Here is a 25,330-nt window from a genome sequence, read left to right as displayed (position 1 = left end):
CAACAAGACCTGAGATAGGCCAGATAAATATGCTAATTCTGTGAATATTGTTATATTCATGACTGATTTTGAATAAATGTGAGTTTTGTTGATATTTTCAGAGGCAGTGTGAAAGTAGTCAATGATAGTGTATTTTAACTGGTTTTGACTTGTGTTTCTTCTGTGCACTATCTTCTGCTGCTTGCATTAAGCATGCATTTAAAAGGAACGTTTAAATTGAAAAACTTAAGTGGAGTTGACTAAAGAAATAAGATAAATGCTTTGGAGGAAAAGAAAGAGATTAAACATATTCAGAATTTTTTGCATCCCTGGTCTTGTTAGTAATTGTTGCCAGAAAGAAATGCCTTCCTTTTTAAAATGTGGAGCACTGGAATATTCTTAAGAATTTCTTTTTTTTTTTTTTAATAATTGTAGTCTGCATTGCATTCATTTGAAAAATTCAATGTGATCATAATGGTGCTATGCTTTAGTACATTTTTGAAACAGCTTTTAAGTTGATCTAAAATAGAAACTGTGCTAGTTCCAGTGATTATTATTAAGGAAGAGAGGCTTTTCTTTTTTTCCTACTTTTTACTATGTTACCTCAAATTATAAGATTTCTGTTAAACAATAATTATAACAACAAGAAGACAAAGTCCAGTAAGGGCAATGTCCTTATACCATATTTTACAATGAAAAATATGGACACCCTCCCCATATTTCATTACCTTCATCAGTCCTTTTATTTACTGGTAATAAGGTTGCTGAAGGTTGGAGATCAGTTTTCTGTGGTTTCAAATAAAAAAGAAAAAAAAGAAAGAGCAAGTTTTGGCTTTTGCTCCAAGAGTTAAATAAAGATCTTATTTAAAATTGCAAATGGAGATGCTTCAGCATCCAGTTTTCCCTTTTAACTTTCAAAGCTTAGGAGCAACATCATTCTCCTCCTGGGCAGAGTTTTATTTCTGTCAGGATGAATCCAGGCCATTTGTGAGAAGTTCTCTCAAATGGTCTCATCGCCATGAGATATTTTTCATTTGGTGAAGAAACACTTACTTCATAACTTTCTTTTGTGCTGAATTTATTTGCATAAACCAGAACAGAACAAAGTAAATACAGGAACTGTCATGAAATGCAATATTATTTATCACAGGGGCACACTGCAGTCAGTTTTAAGACTGTTTTTATAACATCAAGTCCACAAGACAAGCAACTCCCCTCTCCAGTTAAAAAAGCTCATAAATGTTTTTTTCCTGATAGTTTTGCTGTTCTTGTAATTACGGTGTCAATAGTTTGGCTAGGTAGTTTATTCTGGATTTTTTTTTTTTTTTTTTTCCAAATATCTGTAGGCATTCAGTCTGAGATGACTGTAGCTCTAGAGTGCTTTTAGAAGGTATAAAGTGGTTTTAGAAGGTATAAAGTGCTTTTAAAAGGAGTTGGGGAGGGGGCACTGATGGCTGCAGGGTGAAGGAGAGAGACTCGCAGGATATTTCAAGGCAGAAGACACGCGTTGCTTGATTTCCCTCTTCCCCCTGTCTTTTTTAGAGTTATTTGTGAAAACAGCCTGAGGGTTGTGGTAATTAATTTCCTAATTTCTCCCGCTTTGCCTCGCCCGGAGCGGCTCGCCAGGCTGGCTGCGGCCGGGCAGGAGGAGCGAGGGCAGCGCCGGCCGGGCGGGCGGTGCCGGGAGCGCTTCCCGGCCCCAAAACATCGCCTGCCCTTCCCCTCCCTGCTCCGGACACCCAAACCCCCGGCATCCCGCTGGAGGAGGGTGACGGGCTTGGTGGGGAGCTGGGACAGCGTCCCCATGAGGCTGTGCCCGGCGGGATGTTGGTGTTGGTGCTCCGCACCAGCGGGCAGCGGCGGGGGCTCAGTCCGCACGGCACAGCCCGGCTGGCTCCGAGCGCAGCATCCCGGCTTCCCGTTCCCCATCCCGCTCCCCAAGCCCTCATCCCGCTCCCCAAGCCCCCATCTTGCTTCCAAAGCCCTTCCCGGCTTCCCAAGCCCCCATCCCGCTTTCCACTCCCTATCCGCTCCCGAAGCCCCCCATCCCGCTTCCCAAGCCCTTCCCGGCTTCCTGAGCCCTCATCCCGCTTCCCGAGCCCCCATCCCGTTTCCCAAGCTCTATCCTGCTTGCCGTCCCCATCCCGCTCCCCAAGTCCCCATCACGTTTCCCAAGCCTTATCCCGCCTCCCGTCCCCTCCGCAGCCTCCCAAGCCCCCATCACGCTCCCCAAGCCCCATCCCGGTCCCCAGGCCCCGTTTCCCGTCCCCGCTCTGTGTCCCGGCAGGTGGCGATGTCCCTGCGGCGGGCACCGGGATGCTGTCCCGCACCTCCCGCCCGGACAGGCGGGCCAGGATTTAGGCAGCTTCTCTGTGTCCCCTGATAAACCATCCAGCGGCAGACCGCAGCCAGCAGCCGCTGTTTTGGTTCTCGGCGCTCCTGTTTTGGTGTTTGGAGCAGAAGGTGTTACGGTGGAGCTCATGTTTTGTGCCGATATTCTGCTTTTAATCAGCGGCGAAGGCTGTGTGCTGCTGCGGGCTCTCTGCACCGGGCGGAGATACCATCTTACACATAATAAGGTGATGAAATCTCGGAGTTTCACTCCGTGACATCTGGCCATTTCATCTGCGGGCTGGTTTCTCCTGCCTAACTGCGATTACTCAAACTTCATTTCCAGCTGTTGGGTTTCCAGAGGCCCCAAAGGGCAGCTGAGACACACAGGGTGATTTGATTGCTGGTTGTTAGCACCAGGACGGGGGATGAGAGCTGTGCTGCGATGTGGTTTGTGTGCTCTTGCAGTAGGCAAAGAGGGGCAGTCAACACCATCCTTCCTCAAGAGCCTGACAATTGATTTTAGTTGGACTCTGGGGGGGAAAAAAAAATTGAATTGCTCTGTGTTCGTGTTTTTAAACAAAATAAAAGCCTAACCCCAAAGTGCATCTCTTAAATCTAGAGGAAAGTTTCTGCTTGCAGTAGCTGAAACTTAACTTCTAAATTGGATGTCTAGGTTTCTATGCTGCACTTTCTGAGTAGAAAGGTAGGAATTAGTATCCTATATCAATTGTTTATCTTGGAATGTTAAAGGTAGATTTTGACCACTAATCCTTTAATTAGTGCCTGTTCAGACTTCACTGATATCAACAAAAGCATTATAGTCAATTAAGTTGGTTTAAGCTAATTCACTCAAAAGTTATGACTGATGGGAGAGGGTGATAGTGTAGGTTATGAGTCAGGCTGCAGAATGGCATAAATCAGAATCTACTTTTAACTTGGAATCTCCATTAAAATGTTGTACTGAAATGCATCTAATTTTCAGAGATGTAGATTACCAGAGACAAATTAAAATGTTGTTTAGGAGAGTTGCCAAGAGGCCACCCAGTCTCCTGCTTGGTGCAGGATAATTGTTGAGGTTCTATCAGGTCAGCAGCTCTGGTTTTGGAGAGTGGAGTCTGAGGTTGGAGATATAACAGCCCCTCCAGGCAGCCTGTTTCAGTGCTTCTAGTGGGTAGAATTCTGCCAGATACCTAACCTGAATTTCTCAAGACACATTTTATGGCTGTTTTCTCCTCTTACACCATCTGCTGTTACTAAGGAGAGTTTGTGTTAACTCCCTTTCAAGTTGCAGTCTGTAATGAGATCATTCCTTAGCTTTTTTTTCTTTTTACAAGACTGAACAATCCCTGTGTCTTTGCAATGTATTTGTCCTCTAACTTGATACTGAACAATCCTATTAGGTGTGATGCCATACCCAGTGCTATCCTGGCTTCCTTAATGGGGAGGTTAATGTGGAAAACCTCTAGCAGGATGGTGGAAAAATATCCAAGAATGGGATGAAGTAAGGATGTAGGTGCTTTATCTGTGTAACTGATGGAATGTTTCAGTCTAGAAGCACCTCACAGCAACGCTGCAGTTTAGTTTACATTCCTTTTACAACCCGGGGATTTAACAAGTATAAGCTAAATGGGTTCTGAAGGGATTTCTTGAAAAGAAAGATAACAGCACAGTGTGGCTTATTTCTTCACAGCTCCTAAAAATAAGAAGTCTGGCCTTAAACTAACTTGTGATCAGAAAGCTCTTGTAATAGGAGGCATGTTTGTCCAAAATCTGAATGTTTTCAAGACCTTTTCCAATCTTAATAGCTCTTTCCATGATAGCAAAAAATCCTAAGATTGTATTTTCTGCTCAGAGGGGTGATTTTGACTGTTTAAGATTCAGTAACAGAAGTGCTTTTTGGAAATTGAGTGTTTTGGGTTGGGGTGCGTTTGTTTGGATTGTTGTTTGTGGGGGTTTTGTTTGTTTAAAAAACCCAAACATTTTCTGTGGGTAAACAGAATAAAAAACCCAACAAACTGAGGAAATAATGGCAGCTGAACTGAAGGTGAGAGCTTTGGGAATAGTGACATTGAACATTCAGCTCTGTGTGCAGACTTGTCAGGTGTGAGGGTGAGTGAAGAATCCAAGAGTGGAGTGAGATCTCCAGAAAGCAACCTGGGTTTAGATTGCTTATGGAGCTGTTTCTGCTCCCTTCCATCTGCAAGGCTTGGAGCTTCTTTCCCGTGTGACAGGAGGGAATAAAGATGCCACAACAACCTTCATGTTCCAGAGAAAAGACAGGACCCTGTGGCTTCTTTGAGAGGGAGAGAGCTTGGGTTAACACCGGGTTTCCCTGAGACTCTTGAGTTCATATTTCAGAGATGGATTCAGTGACGTTTGTGCTTGTTACCTGTTCAAAACTGCACCTTTGTGCACCTCTGTAAACACTTGGAGTCCAAACAAACAGGATTCTCAGTTTTCTTCTTTTCACAAGAATTAAAATCCCAACCAGAGCTTCAGAAGTTAAATTTCTTTCTGCCTGTGTAGTTTGATACATCATGTTGAGTGCATTCCATCAGACTTATGGGATGTGTAAGCTGGCAAAGCAAACACTGCTACTGGAACTTGAGCGTTTATGTTCCCTGATATCCTTGTGTTACCTGTTTAACTTTCACTAATATTTCTGTGACACTTTATTAATAAACATAATGTATCTGTGATGGTAATTTAATTTTACTTTGAAACCTGGTAATAAATGTTTGAACTGCAGAGCACTTCTGTAGAAGTGTTTTAGCCTGAAGAAATGTTTAGAGGAGAGGCTGAGCTGCACTTCTGCTGATGGCACCGTAATTCAGCGGTGTGTATTCAGAAGTAAATGGTTTTCAGATTAGAACATCCTCTTACAATGAAAACATCCAGAGGGTGAATGTTAATCAGATCTTGTAGAAAAGTGCTGTGTGGATGAAGGACAGGCAGAGGTGGTGAGGTAATGCACAAAATAAATGTGCAGCCCAGGTGGAAACTTTACCACGGGGTTGATTTGCCAGAACCACAGCAGTCCTGAATTGTTACTCCTGTAGTCTGGAACTAACTGGAGTATCTAAAAATACTAAAGGCAGGTGTTGGTATTAAACCACAGAGGGTGTGGTGGGTTGGGCAGATCTGGGAACGAACCAGATCTGCATTGAACATCAGCACTGTCACATTTTTAATTTAAATAGTATTTTAAGAGAAAATTGTGCGTTGTCTGCTGTGTGCTGCAGCAAGCAGAGAGTGCATTGTGGGCTACACCACTGACTTCCTGAAGAGTTTGGGATTTTTGTATTGATAGAGAAAATGGAAGCAAAAGCTGAGAGAATGGAAAACATTCTGAAAACAGTAGATGTTGAATGTTGGTGTTCTTAAGATTTTTTGGAAAACTAGCATATACTGCGTGCTACATTTTGAAAATTCAGTTGTTGCATGTGACTGCACTATTGCAATGTCTTGATTTAGAAGGTGGAGGGCAGCATTAAACCCATAGAGCTGATTTACTGGGGTAAACCACTATTAATAGAGACACAAAGTGAAGGGTCTGCAATTTGTGTTATACAGGCTGAAATGTGGTGACTTTGAAGACAGACCAAAGAAAATACAAGTTTTACTTGACTCAGAGCTGTGTTTTAATCTGAAGAATGGCAGGTTACTATATAGAAGGTGAAAAAGAGGAATATAATCTGTTGTTAGGTATATAATTTGCATTAAATGTGTAATTTTTTGTGTTTATGTCCTTTGAAAAATAAGGAGGATTCAACAGTGGAGCAAGCATCTGAACTGAAGGCTCATGGGTTCTTGTAATACTGATGTACGAACATTTTGCAGGGTTCTATCTGCCACCCTACTTTATATTTAACATAAAATGTATATTTAATTGCCTCTGAAATGTTTGCAAGTGAACTTTTTAAAACCATATGCCTTTTAACTGGTGCATGGTAGAGGTGTTTACAAACACTGGCCAAATGTGGTGTAGGTTTGTTTAACCTGCTTCCCTAGTTGAGTTCAAGGCAGTGCTGTGACCAAAAGTAAACAGGTTTTGTCATGGCCACTTGCAATGTGTTGTATTTAGGAATCAAGTTCATTTAGTAACTTTTGGCAGGGTTCTATTTCTGTTTTTCTATGCCTGTTCATATTCAGGCATTGGAATTATGCTGAATTTCCATTGTAGCTAAGAATAAAATATGACTTCACGTAGGTAATGCTCCTGCACTGAAAATAACAAAGAGATGAGTTAATGTAAAGGTTTTGTGGTTTGGTTTTTTTTTTTTTTCTAAAGGTGAGTAATGTTTTGTAAATGCATGAACCAAAATGAATATAAATTACATTTTGGCATCATATTCTGTGCCAGACATTGTGGAACAAAGTCATGGGTGGAAAGGACAGAGGTGGAGTGAGTCTCTGAAGAGGAATCATTGGTTCAATGTGATTGTAAATGCATTTGTTGTGAAGACAGAATGAATGCAGAATTGTAATAAGTAACCACTGATGGCTGGTGTGAGCAATGAATATGGTATTCTGGGCAACTGGAAAGGTTATGGAATGGTTAATGGCATTATTAAAATGATAACAAAGTAAGAATGCCAAAAGGTCCAAATAAATACTAAAGATATATTGTATTTTCTGAGAGAGAATGGGCAAATAAAAAGAAGAAAAAGTGAAGAATCTTAGAAGTAACCCAGAATAATTTGATTAATGTGGAGTTTGCATAAAACCAAAATTAGGTTAAAAACATTGTTTCAGTGTCCGCAAATCTCTAGAAATGTGTAAACAAAGAATAATGCAAGAAAGATGGTATTGGGATAACTGACAGAGAATAGTTTAGAATTAGGTTTTTTGGTGCCTCTTGACATTTTGTGGACTGAAATGAACAGGGATAGAGGGGAAAACAGGAGATCACAACATAATACATTTTAAAAAGGAGCAAAAGAAGGTGAAACTTGAGGGAGTGACGAAGAGGAAATTCAGGAAGAAGGAGAAGAAAAGAAAAATTAAGGGTGAAATCTTTAAAATACCAAATCATGTATGGACAAGATGCAAACTGAGAAAGAGACATGCATAGGTTACAGGTTATTTTTGTCCTCTTGCTTATTAAACTACGAAGAGAATCCATGTTTGCTTCCTGCTCTGGGGTCTGTAGGGAAGCATGGTCCAGAGGGCTGTGTGTTCCTGAAGCAGTGACTCCTTCCACGGCAGCATTTCTCCATTTTTCTTTTCTATTTTTCTTTTTTAAGTCTCTTTTTCCACGATTCAGCAGATACCTTAATGGGTAAAATAAATACAGAGTCCTGGTCAAAGATATGACAGTATAAAGCAAAATTCTAATAGTTCTTTGCTTACAGTTTTAGGGACAAAGAGTAGAAGTTTCTCTGTGGTCTTTTTTTTCTATGAATGCAAATATCTTTATAGTCATGCACACACTCACTCTTGCCTGATAAAGAAGTTGAAAATCAAAAAGTTCTACAAATTTATATGCATTTAATACTGTATGCAGTGCATAAAAACATATTTCATAGCCTGTGCGTTGCATTAGGTCCTGACTGTTCAAGGTTTTTTATCAGTTCTTCTGTACAAATCTTGTCTTTTCTTCAACAAGTTGGTAGTTTTCAGTGTTTGCATGACAATTTCAAAAGACTCATCCAAAAGAAATATATTCATTGTATTTATTAAACTAGAACTTCTGCTGCTAGTATATCAGAGCAGCCAAATGCAATGTACATAAACACTTGTGGAAATCAAATTTTTATTTTACTGGAAGATAAAGAAACCCCAACCCCTCACAAATCAAAGAAGTCTTGCTATTCCCAAAGAAAGCAGCCAGTATTAAAAGAATTCAGTTTAATTCAAATGAAGGCTATAGACCAGATCATTGTATTGATATCAAGTTCCTTGTGATTGATGGTACAAGAGCGAATAAGAAATTAATTTGATAGACATTGATTTTGTACTGCAGTGTATTGACAACGTGCAATGTTGATATCTGCCTTACAGAACTTGATTATTTTCTTATTGCTCTTCAAGGTTATTCTTTATTTCTCTACTTCCTACCTTTTCATTAATGTGAAGAAATGAACATTCCAGTCTTTCTGTTTTGAGCAACTCATTTGGCTTCACTGGCATGGGGCGATTTGGCCTGGACCAATTTCGTCCTTTTAAGAAATTAAGTCTTCATTAAATCTCTTGCTTTCATAGTTTTCTTAACAAAATAAGATTTAATGGATGGCTACAGGTAGAACAGTTTTTACTGGGTATGCAAAGTCTAGGTGATAATTTCCTCTACCTGCTACCTGCTACCATTTAATTTTTCCTATGTCTTCTTTAAACTCTATTGCCTTTACTCCACAACTCTGAATAATTTCAAACAGCTTCTTTGTAAAGTCATCAAACCACATAAATGCAGTTTATTGCATAAACTTTGGAACTTGGAAAGCATTTGGACATTAATACTGATGGCAGTTTGATATTACCTCTGGCTTTTTGTGCTTGTAGGCATAGGAAATTTAAGAGGGTGTTTGACCTACATTTGCAGTAGAGTTTTGTGTAAGATATGTCATTAGACCTCTCCAAAGGTCTCTCAAAAGGGTAACTTGCAGCAAAAAATCCACATATCTAAGTTTTTGTGACAAATTTGGGTTATCAGCCTGCTTTGCATAAGAGTGTGTCATAGGTTTTGCATAGAATGGAATACTGGGACAGGTGGAAGTTGGGGACATGAAAAATAAGTTGCAATTTTCAAAAGGCACCACACTACTTTAGCAGCTGGAAGTGTAGCTGGAATTGACCCAAACCAGAGTTTCAGTTTAACAAACACAATTGTTTGTGATGGAATTATCTGAGGAAAGAGATGGAAAAAGGAGCAAAAATTAAACGTTTCAGTCAGTGAGCTGGGCCATTTTAGAAAGAACTGCATTTTAACATGGAGGACTACTGTGTTTTTTAAAATGTTATTATGTAACACCTTAACAAAACCTAATTTAACTTTCATTCTTACTTGTGGCATAGGATCTATAGGCCATCCCCATGATGTGTTTATGGCTGTTATATTTTTCAGCAGTAACAATGTCACATAACATTTTTGAGTTTTAGCATTTTAATTACACATATTTGACTTGAATTGCTTATGCACCTCCTTTAATGATCAAGTCAATGTATATCATAAATCAGAAGAAATCAGACAAAGAATCATCTTTGGTGTTGTGTCTTTTATGACTTAGAGTTTGGGAGTGAAGTAATTTTATTCTGTTTTTAAATTTGCATGACCCAGATGTTACTTCTGTGTCAAGAACAAGTGTGAGCCTCCCTAGAATATTTTTGACAGAACAATATAGTTACTGTTGTATTTCAATCATTTCCATAGCTGGTGAAGTTCATATCATTTGAAAAATTTATGGACAATATATTACAGGGAAGGGCTGCAGCGTGATAAGAGAGCACAGGATATTAAAAGAGATTATACATTCCAAAAAAAAGGAGAGATTTACTGTAGTCAGGAATTGCAGCGTGGATGGGGAAAAATGAGAATGGAAAATTAGCTCACAGATAAAAAACCCCAAACAGTTGAAGGTCAAACACTGACAAATTTTGCATTTGTGTGGGGTTTTGTCCCTTTGCTGAGTGTTCTCCTGGCCCTGTGCTTCCTGCACAGGATAAACTCCCCCAGACCCCTCCTGGGCACTCTGGAGCTACCTTGGGTCACGGTTCATGGAGGCAGCAGAGCCCTGCAGAATGGGAATGCTAGGAAAGAGAATCTCCGTCTGCTGTGCTGCTATGAAATAAAACAGCCGGGTGGGGTGAAGGGGTAGCCTGCTTATTTGTTTCTTTTCACCCTGAATTATGTGTGTTTCGCTGTGTGTAATTGACACCATGGCTCACAGCATCTCTGAATTTGTTCCACTTTCTCATAAATACCTGATACTACATTGTCCTGTGGGTTTTATCCTCTTTCCAGTGAATAGGATTTTATCTTTTTTTTTTTCCCCTAGATGCTGTTTTGCTCAAAGCAGATGTTTTATGACAAGTAATTTGAGGGTGTAACATGGAGGAGATGTGAAATAAAGCTGCTTGAGTGCAGCATTGTCTGGAAAAAAAAGTAGAGGCATGTGGAAGAAAAATAATGCAACAGCATCACTGTGATTGTAGTTGGAAAAATGAGTGTGTTTATTTTGATGAAACTTACTGAGAGATGTTTATTTAAGATGCCTGTGATGTTATAGTGCAGTTTGTAGTAGAATCCATTATATTAATTTGTTTTGTGGTAAGATTTCATTAGTTTCTAAGCAATATCTGGATGTTGTTTACGTATTAATTTTAGTTGTTGTGAAAACTGCTCATAACAAAGCTTTTGAGTTGTTCATAATAAAAATACTTCTGCTCTGAAGAGCATTTAGCAGTCTATACCTCACATAGGAGGCATGTGTGATGGACAGAAAAGAGCTGAAAGATGAGTTTATGCCTTTTTCTCCTTGTGGAAAATAGAAGGTGAAGAGGTCACTTGAATTCCAGAACTTAGTCCTCCATGGTTGTATTAATTCAGTCTTGAAGGACCTGGAGATATCTATTCTGGAGATATCTATACTAGAGATGTCTATTCTGGAGATAAATATTCTACAAATTGCAAAGCACTTCCTTACTCCTCAGAACAAACACAAGCAGATTGGTAAATAACAAACTTCAGTGGTGGAAGGTCCATAACAGTGAACTGACCACAAGGAAGCTGGACACAGAATTGAGAAATTGCTGTCATTTTTTTCTTCTCCTGTTTAGAAAACTTAGTAAACACCAATTTAGGACGTGTTGGCTTCCTTTGTCTTCTGCCAGAAGTCTGGTGCTGGTGCAGAATTGCGTGTGCCAGCTTTAGAGCTGATCACACTGCGTGTAATTCATTAATATTTTAAGAAATCTGATTTTAATAGCAGAGCTATTTTGAGACTAATGTTTTAAGAAGCTATCCAGAAGACAGCTTGACTTCATCTTTTCCTGTGTGTTTTCTTTTTAATAACATCTTACATTTTAATTTTTTTCTTTTCCTTTTTTTTAATCTCTGCTCTGATATTTTTTATTGTTTTGCTTAAGGAAAGTCACAAAAGATCACATAAACATATCCTTAGCTCCAAAGGGTTCAGATCTTGGCTGGTCTGGCTCCTTCATGTCTTGCACTGTTTGCTGAGCAGTGGAATATTTTTGTCCCTGAGAGGTCTGATGTTTGGGTGCCTGAATGGAGGAAATTGTAGATGGTTTTTCATGATTTGTAATTGCAAATTTTAAAAAATTGTAATTTTTTATTAATATCTCTGGCTACTGTTACACATTTTCTGTTGTCTCAAAATGCACCAATGTGCTGTGTTCCCAAAGTGGAGAGTGCTTAGGAATTATCAGTGGTACATACACTTTTTTAAAATGAGATTCATGTTTCTTCCATTGGAAATCTTAGGGTGGGTTTTCCTTTTTTTTTTAGCTGTTTCTATTTTAAACCTGCAATTTGAATAGTTAAAGCAGCACAAGAGCACGGGAGGTACATTCATTACAATGAATGGAACAAGGCTCTGGTTCTGCAAAAGCATCTACATTTTGGATCCTACTGGAATTAATGAGTTTGCTATCTGTAAAATTAAACAGACACTTCTGAATTTGGGGGAGCAAGTGTTTTATCAGTTTATTCTGCTTGTTGTTAGAAAAGTCAGTGTTGTCAAAGTTCTCTCCTTGCCTTAAGAAGGAGTCAGAACTGTTAATAGGGAAAGTTTTAGGGACTGAAAAAGCTTTAGTTTTGGAGCATCAGGATTTACTTTGAGGTTGAGGAATTGTGCTTTTCTAAGAACCTTTTCCAGCAGTCTCTTAAAGTGAGGTTGCTGACCTTGTCTCTGAAGTTTTTCCTGTTAGCAAACTTGTTGTCAGGCTGTGAAATACAAAGGCATTGTTAAAAAAGAAGGAACCTTGTTGACATTTTATTGGGAGTTTTTAAAGCATCAGAAAACTTTTAATAGGTAGGTTAAATGTGGGCATTGTGTTAGGAAAAAAAAAGTAATCTTGAACTAATTTAAAGTCCACAATTAGTCGGGATCACAGGTGGCAAGAAGAAGTTTTAATGATAGCCTGGCCCAGGCCTTGAGGTAAATGATGCATAATTATTCATAACTGCTATTTTTGGCTTGCTTGCATTTGTCCTAGACCTCTGCCTGAGGAAACAATTTGAAATAATTAGTGTGCTAGTGCAGTGACAATGATGAATGAATCAAATGCATCTGGTGCCAAACACGGATCTTGATAAGAAGCAGATAACTTTGGCAACTGTGGATTTTTTGTTTTTAGATTTCTGAGACTGGGAACAGTTTGTTCTTGTTGGTTTTGGGTTTTTTTTTTTTTTTTAGACTGACATGTTCAACATAGAAAATTACCACTCACTGGGCCGTGATCAAAGTGCAGCGAGGAATTCCAGCGCTGCGAACACGAAACAGGTCTGCACGCTGTGTGTGCAGCTATTCAGGGCTGGGAAAATGAAGGGGGAATTAAGGTGGAGCATTTTGAAAGATCAGGTCAGCAGAGCCAAAAGTTAATGTTAAACCAGCAAGATGCATTGCTTACCTCACACAAGTTGCAGGCACATTTGATGTCAATATTCAGCAGCGTAAATACAGCTGTGTATCATTATCAGAGCAAAGCTAGAGCAGAAACAGAAAGATTTGGTTCAGATCCTTGCATTATAGCTTAGTTAATGCTTCTGAGGTCCTCAGAGGTGTTTTCTTTCTCTGGCTTGAACGCTCATTTCTATCTATGTAATTCAATTTATATGGGTTTAGGTGCAGGTGGATGTGAGGCTCTTTTGAAATTAGAGGTGTTTAATGAAAAGGGAAAATGTTAATTTTAATTAATATGCTCCTGTCTTCTGGACTTCCATACATTTTTATCTTGTTGGACTAGTGAACAAATGTTTAGTAGTTTTGAATTTGTTCCTAATGAACTGATTAAAACAGGTTGCAAGGTGCTCAGCTCTGCAGTGCTCAGGTCAGTGACTCTGTGCCTGAGCTGTGTGAGCAGCAGTCTCTCAATCTAGAGATTATTTGGCTTCTACTCACAACCTTGAAATTACAACATTGTGAGTAAAGTTCTCTGTGACAAATGTGGCTCTAAAGAAAGACTTTTCAAACTGAAATGCAAGGTATAAATTTAGAGGAGATCTGACAGCCTGAGAGTTGATCTGTTTATTCACTTCTGCGTATGCTTTAAGGAAAATTGTTACAATGAGGATTTAAATTTTTGAGCTTGTCAACTGCTGCTGCACGTGGTGTGTTTTAAAGGAGTTTCTTGGTGACAGGCATTTTATGCATTTGATTGGACCTTAAACTCTGTGTAAACTTCAATAGAATGCCTGTAATAAGTTTTCCAACTTCTAGCTGGTCTTTAACCTTCTGCTTCTACATGTAATTAATGTTTTTCTAGTGATTTTTCCAATGCCAATCCTAATATTGCACCAGAAACTTAGACCTCTTTGGGCAGTGAACTCTTATTAGGTTGAGGATGCCTTGGCAGAATATGGGTCTAGAGGAGTTTTTAGCCCATCCAAATAAAACCTCTGTTCCTAAGAGAAGTTTTGCTGTGATAATAAGTTTGCATGATCAGATACTTTTTTTTTTGTAAACATCTCTGAGTGCTGTGTCTAAATCACCTAAAATCACTTTTTGTTTGTTTGTTGTTTCATCTCAGTGGTCTCTGGATTTTCTGCTTGGTGTTGATGTGGGATGAGGCTGGGGAAAGAAAACATGGGGAATAACTGTGTGTTCAGAGCCTTTAGTCCCGAAACTTAAATAAAAGTAAATTCAAGTATTAACTGCTGCCTCACTGCCTATGCACCTTGTTCACTCAGACAAAATATTTACGTGGCATGGGTTATTTTTATCTTAAATGCCAGAGATGCCAGAAGTAAAAGGTGAAATGAATGAAAGCCTGAGCAATTCAGAGTGTCTTGAGTTGCTGTCACAGTCAGGCTGCTCAGAGCCTTTCTTGTTGTGTTCTTCATTCTGGATTCTGCCTTTTCCCACGACTGCTGAGCTCCTGCAGCTGACCCAGGTGTTCTCTCTGCAGAACAGCTGTCCTAAGAGAGAGCTAAGAGGATGCTGCATTCCACTCTACAAAATCAAGGGGAACCTTCACCTGTGGCCAGAATCTGGAGTAAAATTTTCCAACTCCCTCTTCAGAATATCAGAATCCAGAGCAGATCTTGCCATTCACGAGGATGTCCCACTCGTGTAGAGCTCAAGGGTCCTGTGGGAAAGAAGAAGTTTAGTCACTGAATTAGGTGGTATCACCATGTCTGTGCACTCTGGAGCACAGGTGGATTTCCGCACCTCAAACACCACTCAGTTTCAGCAGCTTTGTGGCAAATGATGTTATTTTCTTAATTCCTATTTTTTTTTTTATTTTATTTTTTGAGCATCTGGCAGGGATGGTTTCTTTCAGTAGGTACTCCAAACTTTTCAGTGAAGAGTTTGTAGCTCTGGAGTCAGTCTAACATTTGTTTTCCACAATGTCAAGAGCTTTTGACCTGTAGGGTAAACCCAGCCCCTTGATTTGTCCCTGCTTCCCATTTCTGCTGGATGTTCCATGGGAGATGGGGCAAGAGCAATGTTTCCTGGTAGCTGAAGGTGTTTGCTGATACTGCAGTAATTTTTAAATGATGTAATTGTTGGAGCACTGGAGGAATGCCCCTTTTCCAAACTGAAAGGAGTAAAATAACTTAAAAAAATAGGTTGTAAGCTCTTGTAAGTTGTTCAAGCTGCACAGAATCATAAAGCCTGTTCCAGAAGTGGCAGAAATAAGTGATTTTTATTTTCCCTAGATTGACATCCTAACCAGATTTCCCACGTATGTCCTGTGGCTTCTTGCCTTTAGAGCAGTGCCATCAGTCTAGTGCCCATTTCTTCTGTTAAAATACAGTTTATTCAGTTAGCTTTGGGTTTGTAGCAGTTCAATTCTGCTGTTCTTTGTCCCAGCCCATAAAAAAGAAATATTTAAGAGATTTTTTCATCATAGTCAAGTGCCTCTGTGCATTTGTTCATAGAAGGCTCACTTGCCACCCAAAGAGGTGAGAGTTGGTGAATATTGAACTTATGTAACTTAAGGTTTTGCTCTTGAGTATCCTGTCTTTGGATTTTGAGGGTTTTTCCCCTCCTAGAAGCAGTGATGCTGCAATGATTTGAGAGCTTAGACCTCTATAGGCCTAACTTGCTTTCTGGAGAAAAGAACTGAATGCTGAGCTCAGGGGAGAGAACTATTCCTCTTTTGCAGCCATTTAGGAAAAATGTAGGATTTTCAATGTAATGAAATGGGAAGCTTAAGAGACTTCAATAGGTAAATAATTTAGCCTGGAAAGACTCTTCAGTGGTCCTAAAACTAACTAGATTTTTGGGTGGTCATAGGAACAAGAGTAATTTACTCTTTACCTATAAAATTACTCTTCACAAATCACTTCAATATATTAAATGTGGGCTTCTTTTTTTGTTTGTGGTTTGTTTTGGTTTGTTTTGGTTTTTTTTTGTGATCTAAACTAATCAGGGTAAATGATGTTTTCTGAGGGAGAAAAGTGAGTGCTCTTCTTCCGAGTAAGGATAGGAAGAATGTTTGGGGTTTTTAAAAGTTTTTTGAACAGTATTTCTTTTTCTTTGTGATGGGAACATATTTGTGGTAGATTTTCACATAATTTGGAGTTATTGGTTTTTGTTATTATTTTTTTGGCAGTGTGTAATCCTTTCCCATAAAAACAAACTGAAAATGATAATTTCTCTGAGGCAACAAGATGGAACAATGTACTGTTTTTTCCCAGATGGAAGCAGAGCGCAATAAGAAGCTTTTTTTTGAAGAGAACAACACATTCTTTGAAGTGGATAAACTTATTTATTTTTAGTATCTAAATCTGCCACAGTCTATGGACTGAGCATGATAATAACTGCCTCAAAGGTTATCTTCTTGTGTATTCCAACATTCACACTGAGTGTGGGGTGTGTGGGGAGGGTTAGGTAATCGATTTTGGTTTGGTTTGATTTTTTTTTGGTTTTTTTTGTGTTGGTTTTTTTTTGGCTTGGTTTGGATTTAGTTTTTTTGTTTGGTTGGTTGGGGTTTTTTTTTGTTTAGTTTTTTTTGGGGGGGGCTTTTGGGCTGAGTTTTTTTGGTGTTTTTTAATGTTTTTTTCATATGACCTTAAGCAGAAAAACCAGGTTGTTCATCGTCTCCCTCCTGTTCAGTGCCAGGAGCTCCTTCTGGAGTTACCCACCCTCAGATGTTTTGAGTTTCCTGCTGGGCAAGAGGGGACACTGGCAGAGGTATTCAGGTGCTGTTGACAGCCAGGGAAATGAAATGGAATTATTTAATCTAACTCAGTGCTGGTCCTCAAGCCTGGACAACAAAACTCACTCTCGTGTCCTTCCTGAAGCTTCATTAACAGAACAGAGTGTGCTGCTTTGACACATTAATTGGTTGCCATGCTTTCATTTTCTTCAAGTCAACCTTTCCTTTGGTCACTTGATTGAAATTACTGATAATTGCAGGGCTCTTAGGGGTCTGTTTGTGTAGAATGAACTTAAAGGGTCTTTGCTGTCCAAGGGAGAAGGCAAATGGTTCCTATCACTTGGGAGCTGCTGGGTTGTGCTTGTCCCACACACACTCCTCCCCTTAAAGAGAAAGGGCAACTCAGCAGAAAAAAGGCAAAGATAAACCCAACAGAATACCACAAGAAGTTACTTTTAAGGAAACCAGTTCTTCCTTATTGGAAAATAAATGGAAGAGTGAGAGTGGGCTGACACAAAATTAGCACAGGGAATATTTATTTGCCTATTTCCTGCATTATGTAACAATTTGTTGTGTTCAGCAGTTACCAACTTTCAGGAGCATCAATGCATTTAAATTTTTTTTAAAATGTCTGCTGAATAATGTATTGTACTCCTGTAGGAACAGAGTAAGATTTTGGATTTGAAACTTTCTGGTTAAGTGAAATGAAAAAATTGCACAGGGTAATTTAAACTGCTATAGCTTCCTGGATCTCAGGGTTTTTTGTATAGGTGTTTAACATTGTGTCATATTTAATATTTTCCTTTCCAGGTGTAAGACAGCCAAATTTATTTTTTTCCTAACACACTTCTTTGGTTTTTTGTTTCTTAGCCAATGAAAGCCAACAATGCTTTCCACTAAATGTTCTTATGACACTTTGTTTCAACTTTTCTCCACTACTTCAGTCAAAGACTGGAATTTCTGTATAGTTTTGATTGCCCTTTTCTTAGCTAAGGTCGCTATTTTCAGAAAATAATGTCATTAAAAGATGACTCACTCCATTTGTGTGCTCAGACATTTGTATTCGAGTGTTATAGAAAAGTCCACTTGAATTTTCTGGTTTGCAGTTATTTTAAACCCGGACATTACAGATACTGTTTAGTCTGATGAAACATGAACTTCAGTTTTGAGAAATGTTCTATTCTTTCTGCTGTGATAATTCACTGTGGAGAGGCATGGGGCCCTCTGTCTCAAATCTGTGCTATAAAATAGCATCTGCCATTCAAACAAAACTTCTTATGGGCAGAGATGAGTCATTCTTACATGTTCCTATTATGCCTTTCACAATGGAATTGGTCCTTCTCAGTACTACCACCTTTCAAGTAATAAAGGTAGCAGTAAAAATACTTTCCTGAACTTTTCTACTACAAAAAAGTGCCATTACCTCACTTTCAGGAGCATTAAACTTTTTTTTTTCTTCAGGTGACCTACTTTGTAGGGTAGATATTTCTGAGACCTCTTCCTTTTTCCACAGCTAATCTGCCTTTACTGTGTAAATCTCAGTTTATTTGTAATTTAGTACATCCTAAATAATTTTAATTCCAGCTAAATCTTCAATTTTAAGTTAGTGCTGTATTTTATGATCATAAACCAGAAACACTTGCATGGATTTTAGGTTGTTTCTGTGGCATAGGTTTGTTTGAGTGCCTCCTTGGATCACACGTATGCAGTCACCCCAGAACTGCCGTTCATGCCTCAGCTTTTAGCTTTTATATTTTTCAGATTCTGTGCTGCTTTACTGTGTACTTTTGAGCTTCATATTAGGGGATGGTGAGCTCTCTGCACAGAGTAGGGAGACAAAATCCTTCTCTAGCTGGGGACCAAGGACAAATGATCCAAATCTCAGGCCCAAAAGCAGAAACAATGTGGGCTGAAGAGCGAAAAACAAGAAGGATGGGACTGCAGGGGCTAAAGCTGTAATTGGACAATTAACTCCAAGATGCAAATAGAGCAGAACTGATCACAGTGAGAGACCCCATGAACGCTTGTGCATTTTTTGTGACCATTTTGGTTCATCTTGGGTGTGTCCCTGGCTGGGCTCTTGTGCTGCCCAAGGTGGATCCATGGAGGCCTTTTAATAAATCCCTGCTTTATTCTTTAGCTCTGTCTAGTTTCTGTTCTAGGGCAGCCTTCACAAGGCATCACTGTCATGATTGAATTAACATTATTTACATTAGTGGCTGCTTAGTATAGCCTGGAAATAGTTGGCAGAGATGGTGTTCTGCTGTGCAGTGAGGATACCTTCCCTGCTGATGGAGGAGACAGGGCTCTTAAGGTATAGGCTCCAGGAACAGAAAATGTGCATTGGGTCTGAGGAATGACAGAAGGTGTCTGGGAAAATGCTTTTATGTAGGAACAAAAGGCCTTGCACAGGTATTCAGGGCACACTCTGCTTCCTCATGCTTGGCTGCAATGGCAGTCCTCTCCATTTAAAGAAGCAACTCTGTGACCCATGTGCGTGCACAGATGTTGAGTTACTGATTTAACCTTAAATCACCTGCATGGCTGGACTGTTTCACTGATGTTTGTGCTGTGCTTGCTGTGCTTTGCTGCTGCTGAGATGGACAATTTCACCTGCACGGTCAAATGGCTTGTGCCACACTCGGGGCTCTCCTGAGAATCACCATGAGGTGGCTGTGAATTATGCAGGAAAGCAGCAGTGCTGGATCCTTGCTGCCTGCAGTGTATTGAGTGATACCATCCTGGGAGGGGTGTCCTGGTTTAGGGCAAATTTGGGAGAAAATGTCTAAAGGGGTTCCTCTAGAAAGCAGATTAAAGCAGCCGCTCCCCCGACTGGTTCAGGAAAATATTTCCTTGGAGAAGTGGAAAAAAAACTATTTAACAAACAAAGCATTCACAAGCATGAAACATGAATATTAAACAGTAAAACCTCTCGCTGTTCTGAAGAGATGGCAAACTCAGGAAGTCCCCTTTGTGGGCTGTAGTTTGGCTCTGTTTGTTATCAGTCCCTCCGCTGCTGGAAATGCCACGGCCCAGGCCCGGCCCGGTGCCCATAGGGGTGAGCTCCTGGTGTTTTTCTGGGTTTTCAGTCCAGAGCAGGGCTGAAAGTTCCAAGAAAAAGAAGATCCACAGACCAGTGAAATTCTCTGCCTCAGCTAGCTAAAACTAACTAAAAGCAAAGGAGAGCTCTCTCCTGCTGTCTGTCCATGCTGCAGACAACACAGGAATGTGGGGGAGCAAGTGCAGTTTCTGAAGACAAACTCTGCACTTCTTCTCACTACCTTTGCTCTCAGAACCAATCTTAAAGGTGCAAAATTTACTTCTGAGTTAAACAGATGAATGGGGATACAACTCAGCATCATAAAGTCACCCCAGGACAGAGGGGAAACAGTCCAGAAAGCAATTATTTGGCTCTAGATGTCTCTTTACCAAAGTGATCATCTTGTGTTTGGGTCATGATGGAATGACAGGAATCCAGTTTTGCCAAGGAAAAGTTCTGGTTATGTTGTTCCTCCCACACTTTAGGACTTGGCACTTTGCTTGCTGAACCTCTTGAAGTTCCTCTGAGCCCATTTCTCCAGCCTGTCATGGTCCCCTCGAGTAGAGCATGACCCTCTGGCATTTTGGCCACTCCTGCCAGTTTTGTGTCACCAGCAAACTGCTGAGGATGCTCTCAGCCCCATCATCCAGACCATTGATGGAGATGTTGAACAGGATTGGACTCTTGGGGTGCCTCCAGCCAGACTTTGTGATCACAGCCTCCTGAACATGGCTGTTCAGTTTCCGTTCACCTTCCTGTTGCTCAACTTTACTACGTTTTATCAGATTCTCTGTGATGTCACGGGAGAAAGGGGTAAAACTGTGCTGAGTCTTCCTGACGGTTTCCTTGTCCTTTGTGTGCTTGGAAGTGATTCCCAGGATTGCTTTTTCAATTACCTGCACAGGAGGCTGTGATTCTTCAGGATTTTGCTACTCCCCATCCCTCTCTTCCTGTCCCAGTCTAGGAACTGGCATTAACACTTCATGATTGTTGATCACAGCAGCCACTTCTGTGTCTTTATTTAAGGCTGCTTGGTTTGTTTGTTTCCCTGTGCTCTGTTTTTGGTGTGTTTTTGCCAAGTTGACATGCAGATGGATTTTTCCTTGTATCAGCTGCCAGACTGGGCACTTGAGGAGTAGGAGAGAGCAGAATCAGCAGTTAAGCTGTGTAGGGCCATGACTTCCCTTACTGTGCAAGTTCAATTTTCCATGTGTTTAGTGGTCAGATGCACATTTCTGTACCCTTCACAAGAAAAAGACATAGAGGGAGAGAGCATTTTAGCCAGGTATTTTGTTTGTGCTGTTTTACTTTGCCTTACCCAGACAGTGGTTATTTCTTAAGAGCAGTGAATTTTAATTTATGCTTCAGAACATCGTATTAGACCATCTTGAGAAATATAAACTCATTTCTAAAATCTTCCAGATAAAGCAATACAAACAATTTATCATTTTTATAGAGATCAAAAATGTTTTAATTAAAGACAGAAATTACAATACAAAATAAGTATATGTGGTATATAGAGTATGGCCTTTATAATAAAAAGTTATGCCTTATTATTCTTTAAAAAGAGTTTTTATATTTTTAACTTCTTGGACTCTTTTCCCACATAATTATGTTTAGCAGAAGTTCTAAGTCTAAGCAATTTCTTCTAAAACTGTGGTATCAATAGGCATTTAAATAGTATTTTATTATTTTATTTCCAAAATCTCTGTATATACTAAATGAAATGTTAGATGTGTTTAAATTATATTTAGGCATGTGAAAAATGAGTTTTCAGGTTTTTCACTCACTTTTTGTATTCAATTTAAGTAAATAATTGCTGCCTTATTAATAATAGCAACAAAATTATTTTTCTATTGGAGGTGTTCTTATTTATAGAGTGAAATAAGTGCAGTGTAATTACAGTAAACACAATTTCTCATTTAGTAGGAAATATTGCATCTAAAATTAGCAGACTGGAATATTCCAGAATGTTAAATGCATAAATTATAAAACTCCTAGGTATAAAGTGTGTGTTTAACATCACCTGCATAAAATACTCCTGTGAATTTAAAAGTATGTTGTGGATTTCTTAGTTTGGTTGGGGTTTTTTTTTTTTTTTGTTTTTCCTGACAATTGAAATGGATGAACAAATTTGCATTTTTTGTATGTTTGGGGCACAAATTGCTGTTTTCATGACAAAATGTTAGTCTTTGCACTTGGAATTTTGGTATATGGAATATGAGGCTTGGTGTAGTCAAAGATAATGTTCATTTAATTGTTTATTTGTTTGCCTGACTCCTTTGCTTTTGGATGCAGCACCACTGAGGTTCATCAGCAATAATTCCATTCAGTATCACTTCAAAAATTGAACTTCTCTTGTTATGGTTATCAGTTTCCTATGTTCTCCATCTCTTTTTCTGCTGCTGTAATGTGGGTTCAGTTCAAGCTGGAGTTCTCATTTCCCAAAACATTCCCAGTTGGGATGCTGGCTCTGGGACACGTGAATATGAAACAACTCTGAAATGCACTTCTGGACTTCATTGCCTATCAGTAAATCTGTGTTACTGCCTGTGTTTCATGGGTTATAAATCAGCAGTGATGCTCGATTTTTCCTGTTTCCTGTGGCTTGAAGCACATTCCAAGTGTTTTCATGTCCTGGGTTTCTCACTAGGTCCCATCCATCTTCTAGGGGAGAATTCTGATTCCAGAAATGGAAGGGATTCCTGACAGCTCAGGTTCTTTGTGGGCTTCTGACTTCACTCTCACAGTGTGTTCAGTTGGACCTGAGCAAGCAAGGGACTGAAGCTGAAGATCTGAAAGAATGTTGCATACACGTGGTAGTTTGTCTAACTAAGTATATTAAAATGTAATTTTTATCTCTGGCTTATGGGACTTCAAAGACTTAACTCACCCAGAAAGGCTGTGATGGCCTTATCTCAGAGCCTTGAAATTGAGTCTTTATCAGAAACATAAATAATTTGACAACAGTCCCTGACCTTGGGGCAGGAAAAGACCAGAGATAGGGGGAAGGTTGGTTAGTCTGTCCTCCTTTGCATTGTGATTCACCCATTCCTGTGGAGGTCATTGTCAGGACATCCTGGAAAACCATGTGGTTACTTCTGCAAGGCTACCTGGATGGCAAATACAGGGGCTCATTGTATTCTGGTTCTGAGTAAACTTTCACCTCTGGAAATCCAGAGGTGAAATCCGCAATCCAGAAAAATAAATAAAACACTGCAATTCTTGTCTGATTTTTTTTTCCCCTTTCTGCAGTCCCAAATGCAGAGAACTGAGTCAAACACACATTTACTGATGCACATTCCCAGCAGGCTTCCATTTATATTTAGTGTTTTGTGTTAAAAAATAACAAACCTCTCTCCTGTGCAGTTGGTTTCATTTTGAGCTTTTCATGTGCATGTAATCAGTGTCTTCCTGAGAGCAGTGCAAGCTTAACTTTCTTTTCTAACCACAGGACGTAGAAGTGAGGCAATTTTGAGTGTTTGAATACCAAACTTGCAGTGCAGTACTATTGAGTGTGTTCATATCCAACATTATGACAAAGAAATGAAGCTTGAGGAAATAAAGGTAATACATGGAAGTACTTTTGGCATTACAGCTAATGAACTCTCTTTATCTTTAGGGTAATTCTCTGAACCATGGCAGTAAGGTATTGGTGCCACTGATACTAATTAGTGTAGTGCATTTCTGGAAGCACTTTGTGCTCCACTGTACCATAGTAAGCTAGAAAATTTAATTTAGGCCTCATATTTACATGCAAGGGCTAATGGAGGAATTTAGCTGTTCCTGTGGATGTCTCTCAACCTCCCACAGAGTAAGTACACAAATATACCTATTTAATGAGATTTGAACTTGAGGTTCTTTGTGATCTTTCTCTAAAATATGACAATACCTTTTAGTATTTGATTTATCCTATTCCAAGAGACATTGGGCTCTTCCTTGGCTTTCCATGACCTGTGACCAGATTTTTTTTTCTAAGTGTTTGTGTATTTGTCAGCTGTTTTATCTAATGAACGTCTGTTTACCCAAGACTGGAATTGAATGAACCTGGAAGCTGTAAAAGTATGATTAACTCTTTGGGGTTTTTTATGGTTGATTGATTTTGGTTTGGGGTTGTTGGTTTTTTTTTTTGGGGGGGGGGGTTTCATTCTTTTTTGTTTTGTTTGTTTGCTTCTACAGGTAAAACTACATATTTTTGTGGCGTGCTTTTTTGTAGTTCCCAGTGTGGACAATTTATCAAGTAACAAACAGAATTTTTAGAAAACAATGTATCTCCAATTTACTACTACACTATAGAACTGTGAAAATCAGCTAATGCCATTGCTCCTCAAGAATCTTTGTTTAAAATCCTGGTTGAGTTACTTCTGTTTATTTATCTCATATTAAATTAGGCATGAGTTCTTCTTTCATCCCTAGCCTGACGCAGGAAAAGTAATTGTTTAATAATGTTTTAGAGCCTTGAGAAATCAAGAGTGTCTCAGCCAGAGGTTGAGAAGATATCTGGACTATCTCCAGAATTCCCAGTCAAATTACTTTGTTCTTGTTCAACCGAAACAAATTTATCTTTAGAAAATATGAAATGTCAATGAAATATGAGTTCCTGTATTAAACATATTTTACAATTAGAATAACTGGAAATATGTGCACAGAACTAACTTTTCCTAATTGTATGGTGAGAAAATTAATTTCCATAGAGTTACAGTAAGAATATAATAATTACCATCTCTCTTTTGACTCAGCAGTTGACAAAAGAATAATTACCTTTTTGGAGGTATTTTTAACTTAGCCTTTTAAGCATAATGACTTTTGTCTGATTTTAGCATGTGTTTAATTTTCAAGACCCTATATGATCGCTATATTTAAAAAGTAGTACATGTGCTATTTTTATTTATTGCCTTTTTGCAGTACTTCCCAAGCAAGGGATTGGAGGAAACAATATGAATATTATGCTTTTCAGGTATATTCATAACTATTTTTGGCTTGTCCTCATTAAAGGGGAAGTATGATGGCAAGGACAGGATTTCAGATGCTGTTTTCTTTAAGGTGTGCTGCCTTCTATAGAAATAGAGTCAACCTCAGAAGGAAAAATGTATTTAATTGACAACTTAGAAGAATGTAATAGTATAATTTAAATGCCTCTAGTGAAGAATGCAGTTTTCAATGAAAGCATGAACTGATGAATGAAAATGAAGCCTCTGCAAGTTGTTATTAAGAAATTATTGTAAAAATGGAAATGGAGATATGTAAGTGTGTAACCACCCAGCTAAAAAGATACAAATAAAGAGAACATATATAAAGGATAAGGATAATATATCCTTTATAAAGGATATAAAAAGAACACTGCCATATGAACAAAGTTAAAACCAAAACAACCCAAATAACTTTAAATTATGGTAATTACTCTGAGCAGCCTTTTATGGGATTGATTGTGGGCTCCAGCTGTCATGGAAGTTGTTTGAGGTTTCAGATTAAATTGTTGCCTCACATGGAGCTATGAAGCATTAGCTACGTGTCACTCACCCAAATTAAAGGTTTCCATTTCTAGATTAGCTCCCCATCTGGGTTGTGCCAGGGAGTTGAAGATTTCTGTGGAATCAAGGTCTTTCAGGAGGGGCAGAGTCACAGCTCTTGTCTTCATGTGCAGGATTACATCCAGTGTTGAGATCTTAAAGCTTTTATTGTGCTCCAGGC

The 25,330-nt window shown here is 39.1% G+C and overlaps 1 protein-coding gene and 1 long non-coding RNA gene across 7 annotated transcripts in view; one reads left to right on the top strand and one right to left on the bottom strand.

Annotated features, from left to right (window-relative positions):
- Positions 1-25,330, top strand: part of LOC135295055 (ephrin type-A receptor 3) — a 174,603-nt gene that overhangs the window by 21,234 nt on the left and 128,039 nt on the right. Inside the window, exon 1 of one of the 3 annotated variants that reach the window (XM_064411121.1) lies at positions 15,261-15,400. The exons of the other annotated variants lie outside the window; for them this stretch is intronic. The gene's annotated coding sequence lies outside the window, so the exon portion shown is untranslated. Of the gene's footprint in view, positions 1-15,260; positions 15,401-25,330 lie in introns of those variants that run through there. 3 annotated transcript variants of the gene reach the window in all.
- LOC135295056 (uncharacterized) lies at positions 5,608-20,149 on the bottom strand. Of its 4 annotated transcripts, XR_010357104.1 has the most exons (6): positions 20,029-20,149; positions 19,529-19,700; positions 14,470-14,580; positions 12,904-12,980; positions 8,374-8,474; positions 6,040-7,586 (listed from the first exon to the last, which is right to left on the bottom strand). It is a non-coding gene; the product is annotated as an uncharacterized LOC135295056 (long non-coding RNA). The 4 variants fall into 4 exon arrangements; XR_010357102.1 differs by lacking the exon at positions 20,029-20,149 and having other exon boundaries at positions 5,608-7,586; positions 19,529-19,870; XR_010357105.1 differs by lacking the exons at positions 6,040-7,586; positions 8,374-8,474; positions 20,029-20,149 and adding exons at positions 11,339-11,535; positions 12,724-12,807 and having other exon boundaries at positions 19,529-19,870.

The sequence above is a fragment of the Passer domesticus genome, chromosome 2 (genome assembly GCF_036417665.1).
Source record: "Passer domesticus isolate bPasDom1 chromosome 2, bPasDom1.hap1, whole genome shotgun sequence".
NCBI lineage: Eukaryota > Metazoa > Chordata > Aves > Passeriformes > Passeridae > Passer > Passer domesticus.
Note: the sequence above shows the minus strand (reverse complement) of the source record. Positions and strands in the feature narration are given on the sequence as shown.